Source organism: Panulirus ornatus, chromosome 3 (assembly GCF_036320965.1).
Source record: "Panulirus ornatus isolate Po-2019 chromosome 3, ASM3632096v1, whole genome shotgun sequence".
NCBI lineage: Eukaryota > Metazoa > Arthropoda > Malacostraca > Decapoda > Palinuridae > Panulirus > Panulirus ornatus.
In genome coordinates this window covers 50130240-50154756 of record NC_092226.1, presented here as the reverse complement: position 1 = coordinate 50154756, position 24517 = coordinate 50130240, and positions in this window count along the sequence as shown.

Sequence of the window (24517 nt, the reverse complement as noted above, 5' to 3'; positions counted from 1 at the left end):
CACTTTTTACACCACCTCGACCGAAACACCCTATATCTGACACTCTGTTATCAAACACATTCAACAAACCTTTAAACACTCACTCCTTCTCCTAAAATCACCACAGCTTGTTATCACCTCCCCATTAGCCCATTTCACTGACGTTCACATTTGTTCCCTTGTCTTACGCACTTTATTTACCTTATTCTAAAATATCTTTTTATTCTCCCTAAAATTTAATGATACTCTCTCACCCCAACTCTCATTTGACCTTTTTTTCACCCTTTTCACCTTTCTCTTGACTTCCTGCCTATTTCTTTTATACATCTCCCAGTCATTTGCATTATTTTCATTTAAAAGTCGTCCAAATACCTGTCTCTTTTCTTTCACTAAAAATCTTACTTCTTTACCCCACCACTCACTACCCTTTCTAATCTGGCCACCTCCCAGGATTCCCATGCCACAAGCATGTTTTGCGCAAGCCATCATTGTTTCCCTAAATACATCCCATTCCTCCCCCACTCCCCTTTGTTCTCACGTTTTTCCATTCTGTATTCAATCTCTCTTGGTACTTCCGCACACAAGTCACCTTCCCAAGCTCACTTACTCTCAACACTCTCTTCACCCCAACCTCAACATTCTCTCTTTTTTTTTTGAAAACCCCTACAAATCTTCACATTCGCGTCCACAAGATAATGAGTCCAGTTGCACCTCTCATCTTATTAACATCCTAAAGTCTCTCTTTCACGCGCCTATCAATTAACACGTAATCCAATAACCCTCTCTGGCCATATCTCCAAATTACATACGTATACTTATGTATATCTATCTTTTTAAATCAGGTATTCCTTATCACCAGTCCTTTTTTAGAACATAGATCTACAAGCTCTTCACTATTTCCATTTACAACATTAAACACCCGAAGTACACCGATTATTCCTTCAATTGTCACATTATTCGCCTTTGCATTGAAATCACCCATCACTATACCCCGGTCTCATGCATCAAAACTATTAAGACACTCACTCAGCTGCTTCAAAAACACTTGCTTCTTATGATACTTCTTCTCATGCCCAGGTGCATATGCAGCAATAATCATACATCCTTCTCCATCCACTTTCAGTTTTACCCATATCAATCTAGAGTTTACATTCTTACACTCTATAACATACTCCTACCACTCTTGGTTCAGGAGTAGTGCTACTTCTTCCTTTGAACTTGTCCTCTCACTAACCCATGACTTTACTCCAATACATTCTCAACCACTCTTCCCCTTTACCCTTGAGCTTCGTTTCACTCAGAGCCAAAACATCCAGGCTCTTTTCCTCAAACTTACTACCTATCTCACCTTTTTTCTCATCTTGGTAGCATCCACACACATTTAGACACCCCAATCTGAGTCTTCGAGGAGGATGAACACTCCTTCCGTGAATCCTTGTTCTGCTTCCCCTGTTAGTAAGTTAGAATACAAAGAGGGGAGGGTTTGTAGCCCCCCGCTCCCGTCCCTTTAATCGCCTCCTACGACACGTGAGGAATTTGTGGGAAGTATTCTTTCTGCCCTATCCCCAGGGATATATATATATATATATATATATATATATATATATATATATATATATATATATATATATATATATATATATATATATATATATATACATATATAAAATTTTCTTGCTTTGTCGCTGTCTCCCGCGTTAGCTAGGTAGCGCAAGGATACAGACGAAAAGAATGGCTCAACCCACCCACATACACATGTATATACATACACGTCCATACACGCAAATATACATACCTATACATCTCAACGTATACATGTATATACACTCACAGACATATACATATATACACCTGTACATAATTCATACTGTCTGCCTTTATTCATTCTCATTGCCACCCCGCCACACATGTAATAACAGCCCCCTTCCCCCTCATGTGTGCGAGGTAGTGTTAGGAAAAGAAAACAAAGGCCCCATTCGTTCACACTCAGTCTCTAGCTGTCATGTAATAACACACCGACACCACAGCTCCCTTTCCATATTCAGGCCCCATAGAACTTTTCACGGTTTACCTCAGACGCTTCACATGCCCTAGTTGAATCCATGGACAGCACATCGGCCCCGGTATACCACATCGTTCCAATTCCCTCTATTCCTTGCACGCCTTTCACCCTCCTGCATGTTCAGGCCCCGATCACTCAAAATCTTTTCACTCCATCTTTCCACCTCTAATTTGGTCTCCCATTTCTCCTCGTTCCCTCCACCTATGACACATATATCCTCTTGGTCAAACTTTCCTCACTCATTCTCTCCATGTGACCGAACCATTTCAAAACACCCTCTTCTGACCTCTCAACCACTCTTTTTATTACCACACATGTCTCTTACCCTTACATTACTTACTCGATCAAACCACCTCACACCACATATTGTCCTGAAACATCTCATTTCCAGTATATCCACCCTCCTGCGCACAACTCTATCCATAGCCCACGCCTCGCAACCATACAACATTGTTGGAACCACTATTCCTTCAAACATACCCATTTTTCGCTTTCCGATATAATGTTCTTGACTTCCACACACTCTTCAACGCTCCCAGAATTTTCGCACACTCCCCCACCCTATGATTCACTTCCGCTTCCATGGGTCCATCCGCTGCAAAATCCACTCCCAGATATCTAAAACACTTCACTTCTTCCAGTTTTTCTCCATTTAAACTTACCTCCCAATTGGCTTGACCCTCAACCCTACTGTACTTAATAACCTTGCCCTTACTCACATTTACTCTTAACTTTCTTCTTTCACACACTTTATCAAACTCATATATATATATATATATATATATATATATATATATATATATATATATATATATATATATATATATATATATATATATATATATATATATATATATATATATATATATATACAAATGGATTTGTATGTAGCATTTATGGATCTGGAGAAGGCATATGATAGAGTTGATAGAGATACTCTGTGGAAGGTATTAAGAATATATGGTGTGGGAGGAAAGTTGTTAGAAGCAGTGAAAAGTTTTTATCGGGGATGTAAGGCATGTGCACGTGTAGGAAGAGAGGAAAGTGATTGGTTCTCAGTGAATGTAGGTTTGCGGCAGGGGTGTGTGATGTCTCCATGGTTGTTTAATTTCTTTATGGATGGGGTTGTTAGGGAGGTAAATGCAAGAGTCTTGGAAAGAGGGGCAAGTATGAAGTCTGTTGGGGATGAGAGAGCTTGGGAAGTGAGTCAGTTGTTGTTCGCTGATGATACAGCGCTGGTGGCTGATTCATGTGAGAAACTGCAGAAGCTGGTGACTGAGTTTGGAAAAGTGTGTTGAAGAAGAAAGTTAAGAGTAAATGTGAATAAGAGCAAGGTTATTAGGTACAGTAGGGTTGAGGGTCAGGTCAATTGGGAGGTGAGTTTGAATGGAGAAAAACTGGAGGAAGTGAAGTGTTTTAGATATCTGGGAGTGGATCTGGCAGCGGATGGAACCATGGAAGCGGAAGTGGATCATAGGGTGGGGGAAGGGGCGAAAATCCTGGGGGCCTTGAAGAATGTGTGGAAGTCGAGAACATTATCTCGGAAAGCAAAAATGGGTATTTTTGAAGGAATAGTGGTTCCAACAATGTTGTATGGTTGCGAGGCGTGGGCTATGGATAGAGTTCTGCGCAGGAGGTTGGATGTGCTGGAAATGAGATGTTTGAGGACAATGTGTGGTGTGAGGTGGTTTGATCGAGTGAGTAACGTAAGGGTAAGAGAGATGTGTGGAAATAAAAAGAGCGTGGTTGAGAGAGCAGAAGAGGGTGTTTTGAAGTGGTTTGGGCACATGGAGAGAATGAGTGAGGAAAGATTGACCAAGTGGATATATGTGTCGGAGGTGGAGGGAACAAGGAGAAGAGGGAGACCAAATTAGAGGTGGAAAGATGGAGTGAAAAAGATTTTGTGTGATCGGGGCCTGAACATGCAGGAGGGTGAAAGGAGGGCAAGGAATAGAGTGAATTGGAGCGATGTGGTATACCGGGGTTGACGTGCTGTCAGTGGATTGAAGCAGGGCATGTGAAGCGTCTGGGGTAAACCATGGAAAGCTGTGTTGGTATGTATATTTGCGTGTGTGGACGTATGTATATACATGTGTATGGGGGGGGGGGGGTTGGGCCATTTCTTTCGTCTGTTTCCTTGCGCTAGCTCGCAAACGCGGGAGACAGCGACAAAGTATAAAAAAAAAGAAAAAAAAAAATATATATATATATATATATATATATATATATATATATATATATATATATATTTCTTTCTTTCATACAATTCGCCATTTCCCGCCTCAGCGAGGTAGCGTTAAGAACAGAGGACTGGGCCTCTGAGGGAACATCCTCACCCGGCCCCCTTCTCTGTTCCTTCCTTTGGAAAAAAAAAAAAAAGAGAAAGAGGGGAAGATTTCCAGCCCCCCGCTCCCTTCCCTTTTAGTCGCCTTCTACGACATGCAGGGAATACGTGGGAAGTATTCTTTCTCCCCTATCCCAAGGGATAATATATATATATATATATATATATATATATATATATATATATATATATATATATATATATATATATATATATATATATATATATATATATATATATATATATATATATATATATAGGGCGGGGAGTGGAGTGGATTGGAGCGATGTGGTATACCGGGGTTGACGTGCTGTCAGTGGATTGAATCAGGGCATGTGAGGCGTCTGGGGAAAACCATGGAAAGCTGTGTAGGTATGTATATTTGCGTGTGTGGACGTATGTATATACATGTGTATCGGGGGGGGTTGGGCCATTTCTTTCGTCTGTTTCCTTGCGCTACCTCGCAAACGCGGGAGACAGCGACAAAGTATAAAAAAAATATATATATATATATATATATATATATATATATATATATATATATATATATATATATATATATATATATATATATATATTAATTATATATATTAATTGCTCTAGGGGATTCTTAATGAGTTTAGAACATGTTGTGTCATGTTTTAAAAGATCTTTCACTTTAGATAAATAGTTACAATGTCTAAAATCACAACAGTGTTAGCCTTATAAATCTTTTAGGGCACTTATGTTCCACTGGCTATGACAAACTGGCATACACTAAACCCTTATAGATATCAATTTCATCATTTAACTTCAGAGAGAATTAGTTATTTAGGAAGGAGGTTAAGCGTACACAAAAAAAAAAGAACAAATGGCAAATTCAGTGAAGGTGGCAAAAAAGGATTTGGTAGCAAGTAGTGATGAAGTAAAGAAATAGAATCAGCGTCTTGAAACACTGTCAAATGTATTTGATGATAGGTTAGCAAATGTTGGGTACTCGGTTTGGGTTGGTATACAATGTGAGATTGTCAAGAGAGTGGTTTGGTAAAGAAGTGACCGATATACTGGACCACTGAAGATTAAGGAAAGAATAATTCCTTCCCCCCAAATATATGTCTAGAGTACACGAAGGTCAATTGTTTACCCATACAAGGGCCTCGCTTGTACAGAAATACATCTATGGAGGTTACGACACTCATATTATACTGAAAGACATTCAAAATCCGTTTTTTGTGGAGGATGGGAAACTCTTCCCTGGAAAGACAATGCTAATCACTGGAAACAACTGATATTACAATAACAAATAACCACAAAAAATAGGGTATTCTGTAAGAAAAAACATACAGGGTCTTATGCATTTTTGTTTCACGAACCCTTGATGGACGTTTTTAATTAGATTTGGATTTTCATTCTGAATTTCCTCATTATCATTTGCATTTAGGTCAGAAGAATTAGTATTTAGTTAACTGGCGGTTGTGTATGTGTCTGACATCAGATGAAATCTTTTATAGTCTGCGGGAACACTGCTGCGTATTGCAAACGCAGGCAACCCAAGATATTCCTGTGGATATGTTTAGGGTATTACCTCCTGTCATATCATCAAGGGGCAATATATATATATATATATATATATATATATATATATATATATATATATATATATATATATATATATATATATATATATATATATATATATATATATATATATATATAGATATATATATATATATCTATATATATATATATTTATATATATATATATATATATATATCTATATATATATATATATATATATATATATATATATATATATATATATATATATATATATATATATATATATATATATATATATATATTGCCCCTTGATGATATGACAGGAGGTAATACCCTAAACATATCCACAGGAAGTGGAAGCGGAAGTGGATCATAGGGTGGGGGAGGGGGCGAAAATTTTGGGAGCCTTGAAAAATGTGTGGAAGTCGAGAACACTATCTCGGAAAGCAAAAATGGGTATGTTTGAGGGAATAGTGGTTCCAACAATGTTGTATGGTTGCGAGGCGTGGGCTATGGATAGAGATGTGCGCAGGAGGATGGATGTGCTGGAAATGAGATGTTTGAGGACAATGTGTGGTGTGAGGTGGTTTGATCGAGTAAGTAACGTAAGGGTAAGAGAGATGTGTGGAAATAAAAAGAGCGTGGTTGAGAGAGCAGAAGAGGGTGTTTTGAAATGGTTTGGGCACATGGAGAGAATGAGTGAGGAGAGATTGACCAAGAGGATATATGTGTCGGAGGTGGAGGGAACGAGGAGAAGAGGGAGACCAAATTGGAGGTGGAAAGATGGAGTGAAAAAGATTTTGTGTGATCGGGGCCTGAACATGCAGGAGGGTAAAAGGAGGGCAAGAAATAGAGTGAATTGGAGTCATGTGGTATACAGGGGTTGACGTGCTGTCAGTGGATTGAAGCAAGGCATGTGAAGCGTCTGGGGTAAACCATGGAAAGCTGTGTAGGTATGTATATTTGCGTGTGTGGACGTGTGTATGTACATGTGTATGGGGGGGGGGGTTGGGCCATTTCTTTCGTCTGTTTCCTTGCGCTACCTCGCAAACGCGGGAGACAGCGAAAAAGTATAAAAAAAAAAAAAAAAAAAAAAAAATATATATATATACATATATATGTATATATATATATATATATATATATATATATATATATATATATATATATATATATATATATATATATATATATATATATATATATATATACATATATATATATATACATATATATATACATATATATATATATATATATATATATATATATATATATATATATATATATATATATATATATATATATATATATATATATATATATATATATATACATACACATATATATATATATATATATATATATATATATATATATATATATATATATATATATATATATATATATATATATATATATATATATATATATATTTTTTTTTTTTTTTGCTTTGTCCCTGTCTCCCGCGTTTGCGAGGTAGCGCAAGGAAACAGACGAAAGAAATGGCCCAACCCACCCCCATACACTTGTATATACATACGTCCACACACGCAAATACACATACCTACACAGCTTTCCATGGTTTACCCCACACGCTTCACATGCCTTGATTCCATCCACTGACAGCACGTCAACCCCGGTATACCACATCGCTCCAATTCACTCTATTCCTTGCCCTCCTTTCACCCTCCTGCATGTTCAGGCCCCGATCACACAAAATCTTTTTCACTCCATCTTTCCACCTCCAATTTGGTCTCCCACTTCTCCTCGTTCCCTCCACCTCCGACACATATATCCTCTTGGACAATCTTTCCCCACTCATTCTCTCCATGTGCCCAAACCATTTCAAAACGCTCTCTTCTGCTCTCTCAACCACGCTCTTTTTATTTCCTCACATCTCTCTTACCCTTACATTACTTACTCGATCAAACCACCTCACACCACACATTGTCCCCAAACATCTCATTTCCAGCACATCCACCCTCCTGCGCACAACTCTATCCATAGCCCACGCCTCGCAACCAGACAACATTGTTGGAACCACTATTCCTACAAACATACCCATTTTTGCTTCTCCATTCAAACTCACCTCCCAATTGACTTGACCCTCAACCCTACTGTACCTAATAACCTTGCTCTTATTCACATTTACTCTTAACTTTCTTCTTTCACACACTTTACCAAACTCAGTCACCAGCTTCTGCAGTTTCTCACATGAATCAGCCACCAGCGCTGTATCATCAGCGAACAACAACTGACTCACTTCCCAAGCTCTCTCATCCCCAACAGACTTCATACTTGCCCCTCTTTCCAAAACTCTTGCATTCACCTCCCTAACAAACCCATCCATAAACAAATTAAACAACTATGGAGAAATCACACACCCCTGCCGCAAACCTACATTCACTGAGAACCAATCACTTTCCTCTCTTCCTACACGTACACATGCCTTACATCCTCGATAAAAGCTTTTCACTGCTTCTAACAACTTGCCTCCCACACCATATATTCTTAATACCTTCCACAGAGCATCTCTATCAACTCTATCGTATGCCTTCTCCAGATCGATAAATGCTACCTACAAATCCATTTGCTTTTCTAAGTATTTCTCACATACATTCTTCAAAGCAAACACCTGATCCACACATCCTCTACCGCTTCTGAAACCACACAGCTCTTCCCCAATCTGATGTTCTGTACATGCCTTCACCCTCTCAATCAATACCCTCCCATATAATTTACCAGGAATACTCGACAAACATATACCTCTGTAATTTGAGCACTCGCTCTTATCCCCTTTGCCTTTGTACAATGTCACTATGCACGCATTCCGCCAATCCTCAGGCACCTCACCATGAGTCATACATATATTAAATAACCTTACCAAGCAGTCAACAACACAGTCACCCCCTTTTTTAATAAATTCCACTGCAATACCATCCAAACCTGCTGCCTTGCCGGCTTTCATCTTCCGCAAAGCTTTTACTACCTCTTCTCTGTTTACCAAATCATTTTCCCTAACCCTCTCACTTTGCACACCACCTCGACCAAAGCAACCTATGTCTGCCACTCTATCATCAAGCACATTCAACAAACCTTCAAAATACTCACTCCAACTCCTTCTCACATCACCGCTACTTGTTATCACCTCCCCATTTGCGCCCTTCACTAAAGTTCCCATTTGCTCCCTTGTCTTACGCACTTTATTTACCTCCCTCCAGAACATCTTTTTATTCTCCCTAAAATTTAATGATACTCTCTCACCCCAACTCTCATTTGCCCTCTTTTTCACCTCTTGCACCTTTCTCCTCACCTCCTGTCTCTTTCTTTTATACATCTCCCACTCAATTGCATTTTTCCCCTGCAAAAATCGTCCAAATTCCTCTCTCTTCCCTTTCACTAATAATTTTACCTCTTCATCCCACCACTCACTACCCTTTCTAATCAACCCACCTCCCACTCTTCTCATGCCACAAGCATCTTTTGCGCAATCCATCACTGATTCCCTAAATACATCCCATTCCTCCCCCACTCCCCTTACTTCCATTGTTCTCACCTTTTTCCATTCTGTACTCAGTCTCTCCTGGTACTTCCTCACACAAGTCTCCTTCCCAACCTCCCTTACTCTCACCACCCTCTTCACCCCAACATTCACTCTTCTTTTCTGAAAACCCATACAAATCTTCACCTTAGCCTCCACAAGATAATGATCAGACATCCCTCCCGTTGCACCTCTCAGCACATTAACATCCAAAAGTGTCTCTTTTGCGCGCCTGTCAATTAACAAGTAATCCAATAACGCTCTCTGGCCATCTCTCCTACTTACATACGTATACTTATGTATATCTCGCTTTTTAAACCAGGTATTCCCAATCACCAGTCCTTTTTCAGCACATAAATCTACAAGCTCTTCACCATTTCGATTTACAACACTGAACACCCCATGTATACCAATTATTCCCTCAACTGCCACATTACTCACCTTTGCACTCAAATCGCCCATCACTATAACCCGGTCTCGTGCATCAAAACCACTAACACACTCATTCAGCTGCTCCCAAAACACTTGCCTCTCATGATCTTTCTTCTCATGCCCAGGTGCATATGCACCAATAATCACCCATATATATTTATTATATATTATCCCTCGGGATAGGGGAGAAAGAAAACTTCTCACGCATTCCTAACGTGTCGTAGAAGGCGACTAAAGGGGACGGGAGAGGGGGCTGGAAACCCTCCCCTCCTTGTACTTTAACTACTAAAAGGGAAACAGAAGAAGGAGTCACGCGGGGAGTGCTCATCCTCCTCGAAGGCTCAGATTGGAATGTCTAGATGTGTTTGGATGTAACCAAGATGAGAAAAAAGGAAAGATAGGTAGTATGTTTGAGGAAAGGAACCTGGTTGTTTTGGCTCTGAGTGAAACGAAGCTCAACGGTAAAGGGGATGAGAGGTTTGGGAATGTCCTGGGAGTAAAGTCAGGGGTTAGTGAGAGGACAAGAGCAAGGGAAGGAGCAGCTCTACTCTTGAAACAGGAGTGATGGGAGTATGTGATAGAGTGTAAGAATTAAACTCTAGATTGATATGGGTAAACTTGAAAGTGGATGGAGAGAGATGGGTGATTATTGGTGCATATGCACCCGTGCATCAGAAGAAAGGTCATGAGAGGCAAGTGTTTTTTGGACCAGCTGAGTGAGTGTGTTAGTAGTTTTGATGGACAAGCCCGGGTTACTGTGAGGGGTGATTTGAATGCAAAGTTGAGTAATGTGGCAGTTGAGGGAATAATTGGTGTACATTAGGTGTTCAATGTTGCAAATGGAAATAGTAAAGAGCTTGTAGATTGATATGCTGAAAACGGATTGGTGATTGGAATACCTGATTTAAAAAGAGAGATATACATAACTATAAGTATGTAAGTAGGAGAGATGGCCAGAGGGCGTTATTGGATTACGTGTTAATTGATTTGCGCGCGAAAGAGAGACTTTTGGGTGTTAATGTCCTGAGAGGTGCAACTAGAGGGATGTGTGATCATTATCTTGTGGAGGCGAAGGTGAAGATTTGTAGAGGTTTTCAGAAAAGAAAAGAAAATGCTGGGGTGAAAAAAGTGGTGAGAGTAAGTGAACTTGGGAAGGAGATTTGTTTGAGGAAGTACAAAGAGAGACTGAGTACAGAATGGAAAAAAGTGACAACATAGGACGTAAGGGGAGTGGGTAAGAAATGGGATGTATTTAGGAAAGCAGTGATGGCTTGCGCAAAAGATGATTGTGGCATGAGAAGCTTGGGAGGTGGGCAGATTAGAGAGTGTATTGAGGGTGGGATGAAGAAATAAGATTATTAGTGAAAGAGAAGAGAGAGGCATTTGGACGATTTTTACTGGAAAATAATGCAAATGAGTGGGAGATGTATAAAAGAAAGAGGCAGGAGGTCAACAGAAGGGTGCAAGAGGTGAAAAGGAGGGCAAATGAGAGTTGCGATGAGAGAATATCATCACATTTTATGGAAAATAAAAAGATGCTTTGGAGGGAGGTAAATAAAGTGCGTAAGACAAGGGAACAAATGGAAACTTCAGTGAAGGGGGCTAATGGGGAGGTGATAACAACTTGTGGTGATATGAGAAAGACATGGAGTTAGTATTTTGAAGGTGTGTTGAATGTGATCGATGATAGAGTGGCAGATATAGGGTGCTTTGGTCGAGGTGGTGTGCAAAGTGAGAGGGTTAGGGAAAATGATTTGGTAAACAGAGAAGAGGTAGTAAAAGCCTTGTGTAAGATGAAAACTGGCACGACAGCGGGTTTGGATGATATTGCAGTGGAATTTGTTAAAAAAGGGGGGGACTGTATTGTTGACTGGTTGGTAAGGTTAATTGATATATGTATGACTCATGGTGAGGTGCCTGAGGATTGGCGGAATGCTCGCTTAGTAGCATTATACAAAGGCAAAGGGGATAAAATTGAGTGCTCAAATTACAGAGGTATAAGTTTGTTGAATATTCCTATGAAATTATATGGGAGGGTATTGATTGAGAGGGTGAAGGCATGTACAGAGCATCAGATTGGGAAAGAGTTGTGTGGTTTCAGAAGTGGTAGAGGATATGTGGAACTAGTGTTTGCTTTCAAGAATGTATATGAGAAATACTTAGAAAAACAAATGATTTGTATGTAGCATTTATGGATCTGGAGAAGGCATATGATAGAGCTGATAGACATGCTCTGTGGAAGGTATTAAGAATATATGGTGTGGGAGGCAAGTTGTTAGAAGCAGTGAAAAGTTTTTATCAAGGATGTAAGGCATGTGTACGTGTAGGAAGAGAGGAAAGTGATTGGTTCTCAGTGAATGTAGGTTTGCGGCAGGGGTGTGTGATGTCTCCATGGTTGTTTAATTTGTTTATGGATGGGGTTGTTAAGGAGGTGAATGCAAGAGTTTTGGAAACAGGGGAAAGTATGCAGTCTGTTGTGGATGAGAGAGCTTGAGAAGTGAGTTAGTTGTTGTTCGCTGATGATACAGCGCTGGTGGCTGATTCATGTGAGAAACTGCAGAAGCTGGTGACTGGCTTTGGTAAAGTATTTGAAAGAAGAAAGCTGAGAGTAAACGTGAATAAGAAGAAGGTTATTAGGTAAAGTAGGGTTGAGGGAGAAGTCAACTGGGAGTTAAGTTTGAATGGAGAAAAACTGGGGGAAGTGAAGTGTTTTAGATATCTGGGAGTGGATTTGGCAGCGGATGGAACCATGGAAGCGGAAGGGAATCATAGTGTGGAGGAGGGGACGAAAGTTCTCGGTTTGTTGAAGAATATGTGGAAGTCGAGAACATTACGTCGGAATTCAAAATGGGTATGTTTGAACGAATACTGATTCCATTAATGTCATATGGTTGCGAGGCGTGGGCTATGGATAGAGTTGTGCGGAGGAGGGTGGATGTGCTGGAAATGAAATGTTTCAGGACAATATGTGGTGTGAGGTGCTTTGATCGAGTAAGTAATAATAGGGCAAGAGAGATGTGTGGTAATAAGAAGAATGTGGTTGAGAGAGCAGAAGAGGGTGTGTTGAAATAGTTTGGTCACATGGAGAAAATGAGTGAGGAAAGATTGACCAAGAGGATATATGTGTCATAGGTAGAGGGAGCGAGGAGAAGTGGAAGACGAAATTGGAAGTGGAAAGATGGGGTGAAAAAGATTTTGAGTGATCGTGGCCTGAACATGCAGGAAGGTGAAAAGCATAGAATGAACTGAGTGAATTAGAACGATGTGTTATATCGGGGTCGACGTGCTATCAATGGATTGAACCAGGGCATGTGAAGCGTCTGGGTTAACAATGGAACGTTCTGTGGGGCCTGGATGTGGAAAGGGAGCTCTGGTTTCGGTGCATTATTACATGACAGCTAGAGTCTGAATGTGAATGAAAGTGGCATTTGTTGTCCTTTCCTAGCGCTATCTTGCGCACATTTGGGGGGAGAGGGTGGTTATTTTCATGTATGGCGGGGTGGCAATGGTTAATGAATAAAGGGATACAGTATGAATTGTGTGCATGTGTATATATGTATATGTCTGTGAGTGTATTTATATGTATACGTTGAAATGTATAGGTATGTATATTTTCGAGTGTGAATGTGTATGTATATACATGTATATGTGGGTGGGTTGTACTATTTTTTTCCGGAAGACAGCAACAAAGGAAAATAGATAGTTAAATAAATAAATGAATATTTTATATATATGTATATATATATATATATATATATATATATATATATATATATATATATATATATATATATATATATATATATATATATATATATATATATATATATATATATATATATATATATATATATATATATATATATATATATATATATATATATATATATGGGAAAGGATCACAATTTTACGCGTGATCAAGATATTCCTAGGAGTCCACGGGGAAAATGAAACAGGAAAGGTTCCCAAGTGCACTTTCGTGTAATAATGACATCATCAGGGGAGACACAAGAGAGAAATATAGCAATCAGTTGATATACATTGAAGAGACGAAGCTAGGACGCCATTTGGTAAACATATGATTGTCCAAAACATACAACGAGCGTTCATAAACTTATCATTTTACAAATCTTATCAACAATAAAGTTATGTAATTTGCATAGACCATTACTAATATTAAGATTATAATTCTTTGTTTATTTAATGACAGAATATTCAATGATATTTCTCTTGGTAACAGAGTTAGAGTTAATAGCTGAGATGGCGTTATTCCAGTCAATACAATGATCATAGTTTTAACGTGATTAAACAAGGCATCTGATTCTTGTTCCGTTCTTATACTATATTTATGTTGTTTAAGTCTAACAGAAAGATCCTTACTAGTTTGACCAACATAAAATTTATCACAGTTTCTACAAGGGACTTTATAAATGCAACCAAGAGAGTTTTCTGATGAATTGCTGATTAAGATATTCTTTATGATATTATTGTTGCTAAAGGCAACATTTAAATTAAAGGATTTAAGCAACATGGAAAGCAAAGTGAAATTATTATTAAAAGGGAGAACTAAAAGATTTTTGTTGTCAATGAGAGGTTTGGGCTCAACTCCATAAAATGATTTCTTTGCTAACTTAAGGGATTTATCAATGAAAGATCTAGGGTACTTTAACTTAGATCCAACAGAATATATCTTATCAAACTCATCATCAATAAACTCTGGACTGCAAATACGTAGTGCCCTAAGGAACATAGATTGAAATGACGATTATTTAACTCTGTCATGTTGAGATGAGTAATAATGGATATATGAGCATTTATTGGTGGGTTTGATGTATACGCTAAACTTAAACTTGCTTCCTTGTCTATGGATCATGCAATCTAAAAATGGTAACATACCATTATTTTCATTTTCTACAGTAAATTTGATGGAAGGTACTACATTGTTAACTAAGGGGAGAAATATTTGTAAATTTTCATTTGTTGGCCAAACACAAAGGACACAAAGTTAAGATATCCTTTAGTAATTTTGTATAAAAAAAATTCCTTGTAAAGATTACTTAGTGCAGGTGAAAGAGAGTTATCCATTGCCATACCAAACTTTTGAGCATAATCTCCATTAAATTGAAATACAGAGTCTTTTATACACAATTTTATCAGTTCAATGAAATTAGACTTTCAAACAGGAAAATGAATATCATCCAACTCATCAAATAAATATTCTGAAAGGTCATCAACTGGAACTTTAGTGAAAAGTAAGGAAACATCAAAGCTAACTAGTTTGAAATCAGAATTAACATTGATATTGTTTAGCTTGTTTACTAAATCTTCATTGTTCATGGTATTTGAATTTGATCCCTCACCCACTAAAGGGCTTAATAAAGAAACTAACCATTTTGACAATTTATATGTGATGGAGCCACTGAACTTACTATAAGTATTGCTGGAAAATTCTGTTTATGTGTTTTGATAAGTCCATACATATATGGCAATGAAGGGGACAAAGATGACAAATTTTTGATAAGAGAAATGTTACCTTTCAACAAAAACTTCATTTCTTTATTGAAGTGAGAATTAACTGCTTCTAAGGGATTTTTACTAAGTTTAGAATATGTTGTGTTATCATTTAGAAGATCATTCATTTTAGATAAATAGTTACTTTTGTTTGAAATCACAACAGTGTTAGCCTTATCTAATGGAATTTGGTTTTAGTATGTAGATGACGTTCTTTGTGTTTGGCCAAGAAGTGAAAATTTACAAATATTTCTCCCCTAACTTAACAAATTATTACCTTCCACCAAATTTACTGTAGAAAATGAAAATGATGGTATGTTACCATTTTTAGATTGCATGATCCATAGACAACGAAATAAGTTTAAGTTTAGCGTATACAGAAAACCCGCCAATGTATGCTCATATGTCCAAAATTACCCATCTCAACACAAGAGAGTTAAATCATCATCATTTCAATCCATGTTCCTAAGGGCATTACGTATTTGCAGTCCAGAGTTTATTGATGATGAGTTTGAGAAGATATATTCTATTGGATCTAAATTAAAGTACCCTAGATCTTTCATTGATAAATCCCTTAAGTTAACAAAGAAATCATTTTATGGAGTTGAGCCAAAACCTCCCATTGACACCAAGAATCTTTTAGTTCTCCCTTTTAACAATGATTTCACTTTGCTTCCCATGCTGCTTAAATCCTTTAATGTAAATGTTGCCTTTAGCAACAATGATACTATAAAGAATATGTTAATCAGGAATTCACCAGAAAATTCTCTTGGTTGCATCTATAGTCCCTTGTGGAAACTGTGACAAATTTTATGTTGGTCAGACTGGTAAGGATCTTCCTGTTAGACATAAATATAGTATAAGAACGGGACAAGAATCAAATAACTTGTTTAATCATGTAAAAAACTATGATCATTGTATTGACTGGAGTAACGCCATCTCAGTTATTAACTCTAACTCTATTACGAAGAGAAATATCATTGAATCTTCTATTATCAAATACACAAAGAATTATAATCTTAATATTAGTGATGGTCTATTCAAATTAGATAACTTTATTGTTAATAAGATTTGTAAAATGATAAGTTTATGAACGCCCGTTGTATGTTTTGGACAATCACATATTTACCAAATGGCGTCCTAGCTTCGTCTCCTCAATGTATATCATCTGACTGTTATATTTCTCTCTTGTTTCTCCCCTGATGATATGATTATTACACGAAAGTGCACTTGGGAACTTTTCGTGTTTCATTTTCCCCGTAGACTGATAGGAATATACATACGTCCACACACGCAAATATACATACCTCCACAGTTTTCCATGGTTTACCCCAGACGCTTCACATGCCCTGATTCAACCCACTGACAGCACGTCAACCCCGGTATACCACATCGATCCAATTCACTCTATTTCTTGCCCTCCTTTCACCCTCCTGCATGTTCAGGCCTCGATCACACAAAATCTTTTTCAGTCCATCTTTCCACCTCCAATTTGGTCTCCCACTTCTCCTCGTTCCCTCCACCTCCGACACATATATCCTCTTGGTCAATCTTTCCTCACTCATTCTCTCCATGTGCCCAAACCATTTCAAAACACCCTCTTCTGCTCTCTCAACCACGCTCTTTTTATTTCCACATATCTCTCTTACCCTTACGTTACTTACTCGATCAAACCACCTCACACCACATATTGTCCTCAAACATCTCACTTCCAGCACATCCATCCTCCTGCGCACAACTCTATCCATAGCCCACGCCTCGCAACCATACAACATTGTTGGAACCACTATTCCTTCAAACATACCCATTTTTGCTTTCCGAGATAATGTTCTCGACTTCCACACATTCTTCAAGGCTCCCAGAATTTTTGCCCCCTCCCCCACCCTATGATCCACTTCCGCTTCCATGGTTCCATCCGCTGCCAGATCCACTCCCAGATATCTAAAACACTTTACTTCCTCCAGTTTTTTCCATTCAAACTTACCTCCCAATTGACTTGACCCTCAACCCTACTGTACCTAATAACCTTTGCTCTTATTCATATTTACTCTTAACTTTCTTCTTTCACACACTTCTCTGTTCCTTCTTTTGGAAAATCAAAAAAAAACGAGAGGGGAGGATTTCCAGCCCCCCGCTCCCTCCACTTTTAGTCGCCTTCTACGACACGCGGGGAATACGTGGGAAGTATTCTTTCTCCCCTATCCCCAGGGATAATATATATATATATATATATATATATATATATATATATATATATATATATATATATATATATATATATATATATATATATATATATATATATATATATATATATATATATATATATATATATATATATATATATATATATATATATATATATATATATATATATATATATATATATATATATATATATATATATAATATATATATATATATATATATATATATATATTTTTTTTTTTTTTTTATACTATTCGCCATTTCCCGCGTTGGCGAGGTAGCGTTAAGAACAGAAGATTGAGCCCTTGAGGGAATATCCTCACTTGGCTCCCTTCTCTGTTCCTTCTTTTGGAAAATTAAAAAACGAGAGGGGAGGATTTCCAGACCCCGCTCCCTTCCCTTTTAGTCGCCTTCTACGACACGCAGGGAATACGTGAGAAGTACTCTTTCTCCCCTATCCCCAGGGAGGAGATATATATATATATATATATGCCTTTATTCATTCCCATCACCACCCCACCACACATGAAAATAACCATCCCCTCCCCCCTCATGTGCACGAGGTAGCGCTACGAAAGACAACAAAGGCCACATTCATTCACATTCAGTCTCTAGCTGTCATGTAATAATGCACCGAAACCACAGCTCCCTTTCCACATCCAGGCCCCACAGAACATTCCATGGTTTACCCCAGACGCTTCACATGCCTTGGTTCAATCCATTGACAGCACGTCAACCCTGGTATACCACATCGTTCCAATTCACTCTACTCCATGCATGCCTTTCACCCTCCTGCATGTTCAGGCCCCAATCACTCAAAATCTTTTTCACTCCATCTTTCCACCTTCAGTTTGGTCTCCCACTTCTCATTCCCTCCACCTCTGACACATATATCCTCTTGGTCAATCTTTCCTCACTCATTCTCTCCATGTGACCAAACCATTTCACAATACCCTCTTCTGCTCTCTCAACCACACACTTTTTATAACCACACATCTCTCTTACCCTTTCATTACTTGCTCGATCAAACCACTTCACACCACATATTGTCCTCAAACATTTCATTTCCAGCACATCCACCCTCCTCCGCACAACTCTATCCATAGCCCATGCCTCGCAACCATATGTATATACTACTTACACACTTCTAGCATGTCACAGAAGGCAACTAAGAGGGATAGATGCTGCTGGAAATCATTCCTTCCTGTAAAATTACCTTTCAGTAGGAACAATGAAAGGCACCAAGTGATTTTTTCTGTAAAATTATGTCATGTTTTCCTGAGATTACCTTACCAAGGTAGGAAACAGTGAAAATGTATTAACCACTTAACTCCTCTGGATGGATATTTGCACAAAGCTGAAAAACTCCTCATGACAAATTTACAGTTTCACACCTGTATTTTAAGGCTTCCCACCTAGCCTAAGTGGTTGCTGAGGTGGCATGGCTTGATAATTTCTCCACACAGTCAGTCATCTAGTTGGTCTGCCATTCCAATGACAGCATATTCCTGTGATTTTTCTAGGAAAGAAACTGAGTGGCTTTTTTTTTTTTTTTGTCGCTGTCTCCCGCGTTTGCGAGGTAGCGCAAGGAAACAGACGAAAGAAATGGCCCACCCACCCCCATACACATGTATATACATACGTCCACACACGCAAATATATATACCTACACAGCTTTCCATGGTTTACCCCAGACGCAGCACATTTCCAGCACATCCACCCTCCTGCGGACAACTCTATCCATAGCCCACGCCTCGCAACCATACAACATTGCTGGAAGCACTATTCCTTCGAACATTCCCATTTTTGCTTTCCGAGATAATGTTCTCGACTTCCAAACATCCTTCAGGGCATCCAGAACTTTGGCCCCCTCCTCCACCCTATGATTCACTTCCGCTTCCATGGTTCCATCCGCTGCCAGATCCACCCCTAGATATATAAAACACTTCATTTCCTTCAGTTTTTCTCCATTCAGACATACCTCCCAGTTGACTTGATCCTCAACCCTACTGTAACTAATAACCTTGCTCTTATTCACATTTACTCTTAACTTTCTTCTCTAACACACTTTACCAAATTCAGTCACCAGCTTCAGCAGTTTCTCACATGAATCAGCCACCAGCGCTGTATCATCAGCGAACAACAACTGACTCACTTCCCAAGCTCTCTCATCCACAACAGACTGCATACTTGCCCCTCTTTCAAAAACACTTGCATTTACCTCCCTAACAACCCCATCCATAAAGAAATTAAACAACCATGGAGACATCACACACCCCTGCCGCAAACCTACATTCACTGAGAACCAATCACTTTCCTCTCTTCCTACACGTACACATGCCTTACATCCTCGATAAAAACTTTTCCCTCTTTTCTAACAACTTGCCTCCTACACATTATATTCTTAATACCTTCCACAGAGCACCTCTATCAACTCTATCATATGCCTTCTCCAGATCCATAAATGCTACATACAAATCCATTTGCTTTTCTAAGTATTTCTCACATACATTCTTTAAAGCAAATGTATAATCCACACATCCTCTACCACCTCTGAAACCACACTCCTCTTTCTCAATCTGATGCTCTGTACATTCCTTCACCCTCTCAATTAATACCCTCCCATATAATTTCCCTGGAATACTCAACACACTTATACCTCTGTAATTTGAACACTCACTGTTATCCCCTTTGCCTATGTACAATGGCACTATGCAAGCATTTCGCCAATCCTCAGGCACCTCACCTTGAATCATACATACATTAAATAACCTTACCAACCAGTCAACAATAAAGTCACCACATTTTTTAATAAATTCCACTGCAATACCATCCAAACCTGCTGCCTTGCCGGCTTTCATCTTCCGGAAAGCTTTTACTACCTCTTCTCTGTTTACCAAATCATTTTCCTAACTCTCTCACTTTGCACACCACCTCGACCAAAACACCCTATATCTGCCACTCTATCATCAAACACATTCAACAAACTCTCAAAATACTCACTCCATCTCCTTCTCATATCACCAGTACTTGTTATCTCCTCACCGTTAGCCCCCTTCACTGAAGTTCCAATATATACATATATATATATATATATATATTTCCTGTTTCCTTGCGCTGCCTCGCAAGCGTGGGAGACAGCGACAAAGCAAAAAAAGGAATATATATATATATATATATATATATATATATATATATATATATTATGCCTGGGGATAGGGGAGAAAGAATACTTCCCACGTATTCCCTGCGTGTCGTAGAAGGCGACTAAAAGGGAAGGGAGCGGGGGGCTGGAAATCCTCCCCTCTCGTTTTTTTTTTTTTTTTTTTTTTTTTTTTTTTTTCCAAAAGAAGGAACAGAGAAGGGGGCCAGGTGAGGATATTCCCTCAAAGGCCCAGTCCTCTGTTCTTAGCGCTACCTCGCTAATGCGGGAAATGGCGAATAGTATGAAAAAAAAAAAAATATATATATATATATATATATATATATATATATATATCCCTGGGGATAGGGGAGAAAGAATACTTCCCACGTATTCCATGCGTGTCGTAGAAGGCGACTAAAAGGGGAGGGAGCGGGGGGCTGGAAATCCTCCCCTCTCAATTCTTTTTAATTTTCCAAAAGAAGGAACAGAGAAGGGGGCCGGGTGAGGATATTCCCTTAATGGCCCAGTCCTCTGTTCTTAACGCTACCTCGCTAACGCGGGAAATGGCGAATAGTTTGAAAAAAAAAAAAAAATATATATATATATATATATATATATATATATATATATATATATATATATATTATATATTCATTTATTTATTTATTTTGCTTTGTCACTGTCTCCCACGTTAGCGAGGAAACGCAGGGAAGCAGACGAAAGAATTGCCTAACCCACCCACATACATATGTATATACATACACGTCCACACACGCAAATATACATACCTATACCTCTTAACGGATACATATATATATGCACACACAGACATATACATATATACACATATACATAATTCATACTGTCTCCCTTTATTCATTTCCCATTGCCACCTCGCCACACATGAAATAACAACCCCCTAACTCCTCCTGTGTGCGAGGTAGCGCGAGGAAAAGGCAACAAAGGCCACATTCGTTCACACTCATTCTCTAGCTGTCATGAAATAATGCAGCCAAATCACAGCTCCCTTTCCACATCCAGGGCTTACAGAACTTTCCATGGTTTACCCCAGACGCTTCACATGCCCTGGTTTAATCCATTGACAGCAAGTCGACCACGGTATCCCACATCGTTCCAATTCACTCTATTCCTTTCACGCCTTTCACCCTCCTGCATGTTCAGGCACCGATCACTTAAAATCTTTTTCACTGCATCTTTCCACCTGCAATTAGGTCTCCTAGTTCTCGTTCCCTTCACCTCTGACATATATATACCCTCTTGTTCAATCTTTCCTCACTCATTCTCTCCATGTGAGGAAGCCATTTCAAAACCCGCCTCTGTTCTCTCAACCACACTCTTTTTATTACCACACATCTTTCTTACCCTATTATTACTTTCTCTTTCAAAGCACCTCACACCACATATTGTCCTCAAACATCTCATTTCCAGCATATCCATCCTCCTGCGCACAACTCTATCCATAGCCCATGCCTCGTAACAATATAACATTGTTGGAACCACGATTCCTACAAACATACCCATTTTTGCTTTCCGAGATACTGTTCTCCACTTCCACGCATTCTTCAAGGCTCCCAGAATTTTCGTCCCCTCCCCCACCCTATGATTCACTTCCGCTTCCATGGTTTCATCCGCTACCAAATCCACTCCCAGATATCTAAAACACTTCACTTCCTCCAGTTTTTCTCCATTCAAACTTACCTCCCAATTGACTTGACCCTCCACCCTACTGTACCTAATAACCTTGCTCTTATTCACATTTACTCTTAACTTTCTTCTTTCACACACTTTACCAAACTCAGTCTACCAGCTTCTGCAGTTTCTCACATGAATCAGCCACCAGCACTGTATTATCAGCGGACAACAGCTGACTCACTTCACAAGCTCTCTCATCCACAACAGACTGCATACTTGCCCCTCTTTCCAAAACTCTTGCATTCACCTTCTTAACAACCCCATCCTTAAACAAATTAAACAACCATGGAGACATCACACACCCCTGCCGTAGACCTATATTCACTGAGAACCAATCACTTTCCTCTCTTCCTACACGTACACATCCTCGATAAAAACTGTTCACTGCTTCTAACAACCTGCCTCCCACACCATATATTCTTAATACATTCCACAGAGCATCTCTATCAACTCTATCATATGCCTCTTTCAGATCCATAAATGCTACATAGAAATCCATTTGCTTTACTAAGTATTTCTCACATACATTCTTCTAAGCAAACACCTGATCCACACATCCTCTACCACTTCTGAAACCACACTGCTCTTCCCCAATCTGATGCGCTGTACATCCCTTCACCCTCTCACTCAATACCCTCCCATATAATTTCCTAGGAATACTCAACAAACTTATACCTCTGTATATTTCTATGAGTCCACAGGGAAAATGAAACACAATGTGTTCCCCGTGGACTAATGGGAGTATCTTGATCACGCACAAAATTTTGATCCTTTCCAATATATATATACAGATATATATATATATATATATATATATATATATATATATATATATATATATATATATATATATATATATATATATATATATATATATATATATATATATATATATATATATATATATACATATATATATATATATATATATATATATATATATATATATATATATATATATATATATATATATATATATATATATATATATATATATATATATATATATATATATATATATTTTTTTTTTTTTTTTTTTTTAAACTTTGTCGCTGTCTCTCGCGTTTGCGAGGTAGCGCAAGGAAACAGACGAAAGAAATGGCCCAACCCTCCCCATACACATGTACATACACACGTCCACACACGCAAATATACATACCTACACAGCTTTCCATGGTTTACCCCAGGACGCTTCACATGCCTTGATTCAATCCACTGACAGCACGTCAACCCCTGTATACCACATCGCTCCAATTCACTCTATTTCTTGCCCTCCTTTCACCCTCCTGCATGTTCAGGCCCCGATCACACAAAATCCTTTTCACTCCATCTTTCCACCTCCAATTCGGTCTCCCTCTTCTCCTCGTTCCCTCCACCTCCGACACATATATCCTCTTGGTCAATCTTTCCTCACTCATTCTCTCCATGTGCCCAAACCATTTCAAAACACCCTCTTCTGCTCTCTCAACCACGCTCTTTTTATTTCCACACATCTCTCTTACCCTTACGTTACTTACTCGATCAAACCACCTCACACCACACATTGTCCTCAAACATCTCATTTCCAGCACATCCATCCTCCTGCGCACAACTCTATCCATAGCCCACGCCTCGCAACCATACAACATTGTTGGAACTACTATTCCTTCAAACATACCCATTTTTGCTTTCCGAGATAATGTTCTCGACTTCCACACATTCTTTCAAGGCTCCCAGAATTTTCGCCCCCTCCCCCACCCTATGATCCACTTCCGCTTCCATGGTTCCATCCGCTGCCAGATCCACTCCCAGATATCTAAAACACTTCACTTCCTCCAGTTTTTCTCCATTCAAACTCACCTCCCAATTGACTTGACCCTCAACCTTACTGTACCTAATAACCTTGCTCTTATTCACATTTACTCTTAACTTTCTTCTTCCACACACTTTACCAAACTCCGTCACCAGCTTCTGCAGTTTCTCACATGAATCCGCCACCAGCGCTGTATCATTAGCGAACAACAACTGACTCACTTCCCAAGCTCTCTCATCCCCAACAG